Source organism: Cetorhinus maximus, chromosome 30, assembly GCF_964194155.1.
Source record: "Cetorhinus maximus chromosome 30, sCetMax3.hap1.1, whole genome shotgun sequence".
Lineage (NCBI taxonomy): Eukaryota > Metazoa > Chordata > Chondrichthyes > Lamniformes > Cetorhinidae > Cetorhinus > Cetorhinus maximus.
The window spans coordinates 7,537,288-7,548,630 of NC_135908.1; positions in this window are offsets into that span (position 1 = coordinate 7,537,288).

Consider the following 11,343-nt stretch of genomic DNA (forward strand, 5'->3'; position numbering starts at 1 on the left):
ATGAAGAGCAAAGAAAAGTTAGATAGGAAGAAACTTTTCTCCTTGAGGAGGTGTCAATTACCAGGGGGCATAGATTTAAGGTAAGGGGCAGGAGGTTTAGAAGGGATTTGAGGGAAAATTTTTTCACCGAGAAATGAATCTGGAAAACACTGCCCGAGGGGGTGGTAGAGGCAGGAACCTTCACAACATTTAAGAAGTATTTAGTTGAGCATTTGAAATTCCATAGCAGACAGGGCTACGGGCCAAGTGCTGGAAAATGGATTTAGGAAAGGTGCTTGATGGCTGGCATGGACATGATGGGCTGAAGGGCCTGTTTCTGTGCTGTATAACTCTATGACTCTATGGGAAGAATTTTCCCCTGACGGCGGGGGGGGAAGTTCAGGAGTGGGCGCGTGCGGGCAGGCCTCCGATCGGCGCCCCCAATCAGGGGCGCGTCGCCATTTTACATGGGCGAACCAATTAAGGCCCGCCCATCGTGACGTCCGCCAGGAAGTGCCGTGCACTCCTTGTGCAGAGCGAGGGGAAGGGATTGAGTTTCCCTTAGCTGAGAGTGCACTCTTTCACACATGCGCATGAAAAAGTGCACTCATCTCCCTGAGGCTAAGTGCTTCCTCAGGGAGATTGGCACCAAATTCAAATATGTGAAATATAGAAAAATAAAATTTCCCTGACATGTCCCCTCATGTGACACTGTCACATGAGTTGGGACATGTCCATCACTTTTAATTAAACTTTAAATTTTTATAAACCTACATGAAACCTCGTCCCGCCCGTGGATGAGGTTTCATGCTTTTTCTGAAGCCCGCCATGGCTTCTGGCCTGCCCGCCAACCTTCAGGTTGGACGGGCAGGTCCATTGACTAATCCAACTGGTTTTTAAATGGCCTCAATTGGCTGCTGACAGGTTGGCGGGTGCACAGCTGATTCGGCTGCACCCCCGCTGACCTGAAAATTGAAATGACGCGGGGTGACGTCTGGAGTTCCGCCCGATGTCATCCCATGTCATTTTACGTGTCGGCGAGCGGGCCCTGCCCTCCGCTCGCTGAACTCAATATCCTGCCCTATGACTCTAAGTGTGAGAAGCCTCCAGAAGCTGCTGTCTGCAAGGACCTAGAGCTGAAAGAAAATCATTTTGAATGTGGCTGTCCAGGGTGCGCTTTGCCAAGTATCTGTTTAAATGTATGAGATTTACTGTAGGCCAGGGTAGGTAAGGACAGCAGAATTCCTTCGCTAAGAGATATTAATGAACCAGATGGTTTTTACAACAATCGACAATGGTTTCATGGTCATCATTAGACTTTTAATTCCAGATTTTTATTGAGTTCGAACCCGGATCCCCGGAGCATTACCCTGAGTCTCTGGGTTACTAGTCCAGCGACAATACCGCTACGCCATCACCTCCCCTTGTGTCCTTTGACATCCAGGGTTCTCCGGACTTAGACCCCCCCCACTTTGTCTTTACGGGAATGTATTTGCCCTGTACTCTCGCCATTTCCTCCTTGATTGCCAACCCTTGCTCTGACACAGTTTTATCTGCAAGTAGCTTATCCCAGTCTACTTGGGCCAAATCTTATCTCATCTTACGTAAAATTTGACTTTCCCCAATTTAGAACTTTAATTCCCGGCCCAACCTTATCCTTTTCCATAACTATCCTAAATTTAACTGAGTTATGGTCACTATCTCCAAAATGCTCCCCTATTAATACGCCTTCCACTAGCCCGGGCTCATTTCCAAATATTAGGTCCAGAACTGCCCCCTCCCTTGATGGACTTTCTACATACTGGCTAAAAAAGTTCTCCTGGATGCAACTTAAGAATTTTGCTCCTTCCCTACCTTGCACACTAAAACGACCCCAGTTAATATTTGGGTAGTTAAAATCCCCTACTATTACTGCCTTATTATTCTTACACTTCTCTGAAATTTGATCCTCTATCACTCCCTAACTGTTGCCCCTTTTGTGTGTTTTGCTTCTACCCATATGGCTTCATTTGATGGTGCTTCCAAGATGTCATCCCTCCTCACTGCTATAATTGATTCCTTGATCAACATTGCAACCCAAGATGTCATCCCTCCTCACTGCTATAATTGATTCCTTGATCAACATTGCAACCCAAGATGTCATCCCTCCTCACTGCTATAATTGATTCCTTGATCAACACTGCAACCCCTCCACCTCCTCTTCTATCCCCCTCTCTATCTCATCTGAATAGCCCATAACCAGGGGTGTTGAGCTGCCAATCCTGCCCTTTTAGCCAAGTCTCAGTCATGGCTATGATATCATACTCCCACGTGTCTATCTGTGCCCTCAGCTCGTCTGTCTTATTCCTCAGACTCCTTTCATTAAAATATATTCCATTTAGCCTTTGTTAAACTCACTTCTTTCTTATCTAGCCTATGTTTCCTTTGCCTTCCAGACTCACTCACTAGCGCTTTAACTTCTAATTTCATCTCAGCTTCTCTCCGCTCTGAACTACTTTTCAGGATCCTACTCCCCTGCCAACTTAGTTTAAATCCACCCCAACAGCAAGCAAATCCACCCCACCCCCCCCCTCCAAACCCCGCGAGGATGTTGGTCACGTTCCTGTTCAGATGTAACCCATCCAACTTGTACAGGTCCCACTGCCCCCAGAAATGGTCCCAATGCCACAGGAATCTAAAGCCCTCCCTCCTGCACCATCTCTCCAGCCATGCATTCATCTGCTCTATCCTTCTGTTCCTATACACACTACTGCGTGGCACCGGGAGTAATCCAGAGATTACTACCTTTGATGTCCTGCTTTTCAGTTTACTACCTAGCTCCCTAAAGTCTGCTCGCAGGACCTCATTTCTCTTTCTTCCTATGTCATTGGTTCCAACATGGACCACAACCTCTGGCTGTTCACACTCCCCCTTTAGGATACCCTGCAGCTTTTCCGTGACATCCTTGACCCTGGCACCCGAGAGGCAACATGCCACCCTGGGGTCACGTCTAAGGCTGCAGAAGCCGCCTGTCTACTCCTCTCTCTAACGAATCCCCTACCACTATTGCCCTTCCACACTTCTTCCACCCCCCCGAGCAGCTGGACCACCCACAGTGCCATGGCCTTGGCTCTGGTTGGCCTCCACAGAGGAACCGTCACTCTCACCGTTTTCCAAGGCCGATAAACAGTTTGTGAGCGAGATGCACTCGGGGGATTCCCTCACTACCTGCCTGGTCCCCTTCTTCTGTCTGGCGGTCACCCATTCCCTCTCTGTTTGCACTTCATCAAGCTGCAGGGTGACCACGTCCTGAAACGTGCCGTCCACAAACCTCTCAGCCTCGTGAATGCGCTGTAGTGCCCCTAGCTGCCGCTCAAGCTCCAAAACCCAGAGCTCGAGTTGCTCCAGTCGGAGGCACCTCCTGCACACATGGTGATCAAGACCGCCAGGAGCATCTAGGATTTCCCACATAATGCAGGATGTGCAAATCACGGGACTGAGCTCCCCAGACATATCTTAACTAAGCTTCTCTGTTTTAACCTTTCTATTCCGAAGTCTCGCTGTCCTGAAGTCTCGCTGTTTTAACCTCTCTCTCCCACAGTCTCACTGTTTTAAACTCTCTGACCCAAAGTCTTGCTGTTTTAAACCCTCTCACCCTAAGTCTCGCTGTTTTAACCTTTCTCTCCGGAAGTTAAGGTGAAGTCGCTCTCGCACTCCGCGCCCTTTTTAAACTGAAGTCCCCGCCGCTCTCTGCGTCCTTTTTAAACTGAAGTCCCCACCGCTCGCCACGTCCTTTTTAAAGAAATAACAAGGGGAAGAAGACACTGGTGGGAGTAGTCTATATGCCCCATAACAGTAGCTATACTGTAGGACAGAAAATAAATCAGGAGATAATGTGGGCCTGTAAAAAAGGCAGTACATTAATCATGGGTGACTTTAATCTTCATGTAGATCGGGAAAATCAAGTTGGCAGAGGTAGCCATGAGCAAGAATTCACAGAGTGTATTCAGAACAGTTTCCTCAAACAACATGTTGTGGATCCAACCAGGGATCAGGCTATTTTGGATCTGGTATTGTGTAATGAGGCAGGTTTATTCATGATCTCAGAGTAAAAGATCCCCTAGGAAACAGTGACCATAACATGGTAGAATTTAGCATTCAGTTTGAGAGTGAGAAACTTGGGTTGGAAATAACTGTGTTAAACTTAAATAAGGGTAATTACAAAGGAATGAGGGCAGAGTTGGCTGAAGTGGACTGGGAAAGGAGTTTAGCAGAAAAGATGGTTGATGAACAATGGCAGACTTCCAGGAAAATAGTTCATGACTCACAACAAAGATATATCCTAGTGAGGAAGAGGGATTCTAGGAAGGGGATAAACCAACCATGGTTAACAAGGAAGTTAAGGATAGTATCAAATTGAAAGAAAAGAACATACAATGTGGCAAAGATTAGTGGTAAGCCAGAAGATTGGGAAAGTTTTAAAAGCCAACAAAAGATGACCAAAAAATAATAAAGAGGGAGAAAATAAACTTTGAGGGTAAACTAGCAAGTAATATAAAAATGGACAGTAAGAGCTTCTTTAAATATATAAGAAAGAAGAGAGAGCTCAAAGTGAACATAGGCCCTTTAGAGAATGAAGCTGAGGAAATAATAATGCAAAACCAGATAAAGGCAGAGGAGTTGAATCAATACTTTGCATCAGTCTTCATGGTGGAAGACACTAATAGCATTCCAAAAATACTAAAAAATCAAGAGAAAAGAGGGCAGTGGAGGAAATAAACACAATAACTATCACCAGAGACAAAGCACTAGGGAAACTAATGGGGCTAAAGGCCATTAAGTCCCCTGGACCTGATGGGTTGCATCCTAGGATATTAAAGGAAGTAGCTACACAAATAGTGGATGTACTAGTAGTAATCGTCCAAGAATCCTTAGATTCTAGAAAAGTCCCAGAAGATTGGAAAACTGCCAATGTAACGCCCTTATTCAAAAAGGGAGGGAGACAAAAAACAGGTAACTATAGGCCAGTTAGCTTAACATCCATCATTGGGAAAATGTTACAGTCTATTATAAAGGATGTAATAGCAGAGCATTTAGAAATGCATAATAGAACCAAGCAGAGTCACCATGGCTTCATGAAGGGGGAATCATGCCTGACAAATTTATTAGAATTATTTGAGGAGGTAACAAGCAGGATAGATAAAGGGGAACCAGTAGATGTAATATATTTGGATTTCCAAAAGGCATTCAATAAGGTACCGCACATAAGGCTACTTAATAAGAACTCATGGTATTGGGGATAGTACATGAGCATGGATAGAGGACTGGCTAACTAATAGAAGACAGAAAGTTGGGATAAAGGGGGCATTTTCAGGATGGCAATTTGCAACTAGTGGAATGCCACAGGGATCAGTGCTGGGCCACAATTATTTATAATATGTATTAAAGACTTAGATGAGGAAAGTGAATGTACTATCGCCAAGTTAGCAGATGACACAAAAATAGGTGGGAAAGCAAGTGGTGAGGATAACACAAAGAGTCTACAGAGGGATATAGACAGGTTAAGTGAGTGGGCAAAAACTTGGCAGATGGAATATAATGTGGGAAAATGTGAGGTTATGCACTTTGGCAGGAAGAATAGAGGAGCTGAATATTACTTAAGTGGGGAAAGACTGCAGAAGGCTGCAGCACAGAGGGATTTTGGAGTCCTTGTGCATGAATCACAAAAAAGCTCACATACAAGTTCAGCAGGTAAGAGGGAAGGCAAATGGAATGTTGGCCTTTATATCAAAGGGAATGGAGTATAAAAATAGGGAAGTCTTGCTAAAACTATACAAGGCACTAGTTAGACCACACCTAGAATACTGTGAACAGTTTCGGTCCCCGTATCTAAGGAAAGATATACTGGCATTAGGGTCAGTCCAGATAAGGTTCACGAGGTTGATCCCGGGTATGGAGGGATTTTTTTATAAGAAGGGGTTGAGTAGGTTGGGCCTGTACTCATTGGAGTTTAGAAGAATGAGAGACGACCTTATTGAAACATATAAGATTCTTAGGGGGCTTGACAGGGTAGATGCTGAGATGTTAACTCTCCCATAAGGGGAAGCTAAGACCAGAGGGCATATTCTCACAGTAAGGGGTTGTCCATTTAAAACAGAGATTAGGATTTTATGCAGATGGTTGAGGTCAGGATGGAGGAGGGTGATGAACAATCTTTACTTTCCCTAAATGAGAATGTGTTGCAGGAGCCCAATAAATTCAGTGCTTCATCAACTCCATCTGAAAGGAACTTAATGAATGCCTGGTAGGAATGGGATTAGAAGTTTTAGGTCTGAAGTTTAGCTCTGAAGAAGAGTCATACGGACTCAAAATGCTAACTCTGTTTCTCTCTCCAAAGAAGCTGCCAGACCTGCTGAGGTTTTCCAACACTTTCTGTTTTTATTTCAAATTCCCAGCATCCACAGTATTTTGCTTTTACTCTAGAAGTTTTAGGGACAGGTACAGACAGAATGGATAAAGGTTTCAGTTCGAGTTCCTGTTGTCCTGGAGATTAGGGATTAGGCCAATGTGAAACTGCATGAGTATTCACAGAGTTTCCTCTCAGGGGATTAAATGGGTGGGTAGAGTCAGTGATAGGGGAGGGTGTACATGGGGCTGTGGGAGGGGATTAAATGGGTGGGTAGAGTCAGTGATAGGGGAGAGTGTACATGGGGCTGTGGGAGGGGATTAAATGGGTGGGTAGAGTCAGTGATAGGGGAGAGTGTACATGGGGCTGTGGGAGGGGATTAAATGGGTAAACAATGAAAATAAAAACCAGGAGAGATATAAGATGAACTGCTGACTCACCATTGCTTGTCCTACATTATCACACAAATCAAGGGGAGACAGTGTGTTTTGGTCATGTCACTGGACTAGTAACCCAGAAGCCTAGGCTAATTCTCTAGGTTCAAATCCACCAAGGCAGTGGGTTGAATTTAAAAATCTGGAACATAAAGCTAGTCATCAGTAGTAGTGACCATGACAACCATTGTTGATTTTTGTAGAAAACCAATCTAGTTCACTAACGTCTTTTAGGAAAGGAAATCTGCCGTCTTTACCCAGTCTGACCTACGTGTGATTCCAGACCCACAAAATGGCTGGTTCTGAACTACCCTCTGAAATGGTCGAGCAATCCAGCGAGTTCAAGGGCAATTAGGGACGGGCAATAAATGTTGACCTAGCCAGCGACACCCACATCCCGTGAAAGAATTAAAAAAGAACTACCCCAAGAGACTGTGACGATCGCAACATCAGCCCCGTAAGAGATACTGCTACCACAAACTGACTCAGTTAAAGCACAAACTTTTAATTAGATTCCTATCTTTGTTCTCTTTTCAAATTCGCAATGGACAGTTTGATGAAAATTATGTTCTTTCCGAAGTATCCGAGGACTCAGTATGCCCCCTGCCTGCACTCGGGCTGAGAGAAGAGAGGTGGAGAGGGTGACTGTCGAGGCACTGGCCGGATTAAAGGGAGACCTAGCTGGAAAATACTATAGTCTGACCAGCATGACGGACAAGGAGCAGCAACAATTCATTGATGTAAGACATCAAACTCACACTTAATCTTACTGATAGGGAACTGGCTGGTACAGTGGGTTTGACACTAGCATTTCCCAACTGGACTCAAATTCAGCCCAGGTACTGGGATGAAAGTCTCCTGTATCTGTAAGGGTTCAACTTTGAAAGACTTTGGTAAGTCTTAACCAAATTCTAATGGCCCATAACATCACACTGTCCTTCATTTTATGAAGATTGACAGTCATATTCAGAGGGCACCATCTTTTGTGATTCTCTTCTCAGTTTGAGATTGAGGGACATTGTTGGTCAGTATAGAAGGAGCTTTACTCTGTATCTAACCCCGTGCTGTACCTGTCCTGGGAGTGTTTGACAGGGGGAGTGTAGAGGGAGCTTTACTCTGTATCTAACCCCGTGCTAGTACCTGCCCTGGGAGTGTTTGATGGGACAGTGTAGAGGGAGTTTGCTCTGTATCTAACCTGTCCTGGGAGTTCTTGAAATAAGAGTCTTTCATTTCTAGTAGCGAGGCCTCTTGCTGTAATGAACACAAAATCCACAGAGAAAATAACTGAATATTTAAGAGGATTTGAAGGTCCCACCAGTCCACACATTACTTGTTAATACCTTTCATTTTCTGGGAAACCAATTACCAACATCAATCTGATTGGAGTCATACCTAGTAACTGACCTCTGATTTCCCCAGACGGTCCAGGTCGGAGATGTTGAACAAGCTGTCCACTGCCTCCATCTCTTCTCCCCCTGTTCCACGTTTCTGCAAACACAGGTTCTCCAGGATTTTTGAGAAGCGAGGATCCTGAGTGAGAAATATAATTTGCACACATGGTACTTCCCACCTCACCATCTCCTGTCTGTCAAAATCCAAAGAATGCACGTTTCTCACTCTTTGGGCAAGTGATAAACGGTAGGAGTGGGAATGGAAAGTTTTGGTTGTTTGGGGCTCAATCATCTTAGTACCAGGACATAGTTTCAGGAGTTCCTCAGTGTAGTGTCCTGGGCACAAACATCTGCGCTGTTTTATCAACAACCTTCCTTCCATCAAAAGGTCAGAAGTTGGATGTTCGCTGATGACTGCACAACGTTCAGCACCATTCGCAACTTCTCAGATATCGAAGCAGTCCCATGTCCATGTGCAGCAAGAGCTGGACATTCAGGCCTGGGCTGAAAAGCGGCAAAGTAACATGCGTGCCACACAAGTGTCAGGCAATCAACATTTCCACTGAGGGAATCTAACCACTTCCCTTGACATTCAACAGTATTATCATCACTGAATTCCACCCCCCCAACCCCATCTCCCCCACAATCAACATTTGGGGTTACCATTGACCAGAAACTGAACTGGACTAGCCACATAAATACTGTGGGTTAAAAAGCAGGTTAGAGGCTGGGAATTCTGTGGTATGTAACTCGTCTCCTGACTCCCCAAAGCCTGTCCACCATCTACACAGCACAAGTCAGGAGTGTGATGGAATACTCTCCACTTGTCTGGATGAGTGCAGCTCCCACACACTCAAGAAGCTTGACACCATCCAGAATAAAATAGCCGCTTGATCGGCACCCCATCCACAAACATTCACTCCCTCCACCACAGAAGCACAGTGTCAACTGTGTCTACCATCTACAAGACGCACTGCAGCAATACACCAAGCCTCCTGCAGCAACATCTTCCAAATTTCAACCTCCAGGTCAAGGCAGCAGATACATGGGAACACCACCACCTGCAAGTTCCCCTCCAAGCTACATAGTACCCCAATTTTTTTTTTTCTTTTGCGAGACACCAGCATTTGTTGACCATCCCTTGGAACTAGATCACCATTCCTCCACTATCATTGAGCCAAAAACCAGGAACCTCCATCCTAAAGGCATAATGGGTGTACCTACGCCACATATACTGCAGTGGTTCAAGGCGGCACTAACTGTGACCCAAGATAAAGTGAGTTTAGTTGGAATAAAGAGGATTAATCATCTCTGTGCAGTTCTTGGCAGGAGGTCATGTGATGAAATCTCCAGGTACATGTCCAAGCCGAGTTGGCAACCCTTCAGGTGGTTTATTTCTCAGTACAAATAGTTTAAAGAGTAGGGAAAACAAATTGCACTGGCGAACTGTTCCACAAAGACCACATTTTCCTTTCCTAACGGGCCCGGCAGCATCTGTGGAGAGCGAAACAGAATCATTTTGGGCTCGAAACGTTGACTGTGTTTCTCTCTCCACAGATGCTGCCAGACCTGCCGAATTTTTCCAGCGCTGTTTTTATTTCAGATCTCCAGTGTCCGCAGTATTTTGCTTTGATTTTCCTTTCCCAAAAGCCTTCAATCACCAATTATAAAGCGGCCCATTCCCACTCCTACCGTTTATCACTTGCCCAAAGAGTGAGAAACGTGCATTCTTTGGATTTTGACAGACGGGAGATGGTGAGGTGGGAAGTACCGTGTGTGCAAATTATATTTCTCACTCAGGATCCTCGCTTCTCAAAAATCCTGGAGAACCTGCGTTTGCAGAAACGTGGAATGGGGGAGAAGAGATGGAGGCAGTGGACAGCTTGTTCAACATCTCCAACCTGGACCGTCTGGGGAAATCAGAGGTCAGTTACTAGTTACCCGACTACGTGCAGCACACTCGTGTAATGGGGGAGAATCTGTGGGAGTGGACAGGATTGGGTGGGGTGGGGGTGGGAGGGTAGTAGAAGAGGCTTTTGCTTTCCAGCAAAACAATCACGCGCATGTCCGATCCCCCACCTTGTACAGGCGTTAAGCCTAAACCTGAATGTTGTTCCCTTCTCCAGGTGGAGCTGGTTCAGCTGCTGATCGATGGAGTCAACTATTTAATCGAGTGTGAGGACAGACTCCAGAGGGGGCACAGCATCCAAATTCCACCCCCCACCCCCCTACCCAGAATCGGCACTAATCCCTCTGTCAACAAACTGTCCCAAGTGAGAGTGATATCTCGCTAAACATGTATGGAAATCATCACACCTCCAAACCAGAGAAATAACATTCTAATAAATCTAAACAAACAAAATGCTGACTACTTGTAATCTCTGTCAACCTTATCAAGGGACAGTGCAACTTGTACTAAGATCTGGAAAAACTCAGCAGGTCTGGCAGCATCGGTGGAGAAGAACAAAGTTGACGTTTCGAGTCCTCATGACAAGGGTCATGAGGACTCAAAACGTCAACTTTGTTCTTCTCCGCCGATGCTGCCAGACCTGCTGAGTTTTTCCAGGTATTTCTGTTTTTGTTTTGGATTTCCAGCATCCGCAGTTTTTTGTTTTTATATTTGTACTAAGATCTGGTAGCTGCACAAGGACCTTTTTCTTTCATCTTGATAGGAAGGATGAGGATAGACAATATAAAATGAGTACAATTCTAAAAGGGGTGCAGGTGCAGAGGGGCCTATGTGTACATGTGCATAAGTCATTAAGGTGGCAGGACAGGTTGAGAGAGTGGCTAATAAAACATATCACATCCTGGGCTTTATTAATCAGGACACAGAGTACAAGAGTACAACAGGGGGAGGCAGTGGTGTAGTGGTACTGTCACTGGACTGGTAATCTAGAAACCCAGGGTAATGCTCTGGGGTCCTGGGTTCAAATCCAGAACAGATGATGGAATTTAAATTCCATAAATATTGGGAATTAAAAGTCTGGTGATAATCATGAAATGATTGTTGTTTAAAAACCCATCTGGTTCACTTATGTCCTTTAGGAAAGGAAATCTGTTGTCCTCACCTCTACATGTGACTCCAGACCCACTGCAATGCCCTCTGAACAAGGGCAATTAGGAATGGGCAATAAATGCTGGCCTAGCCAAC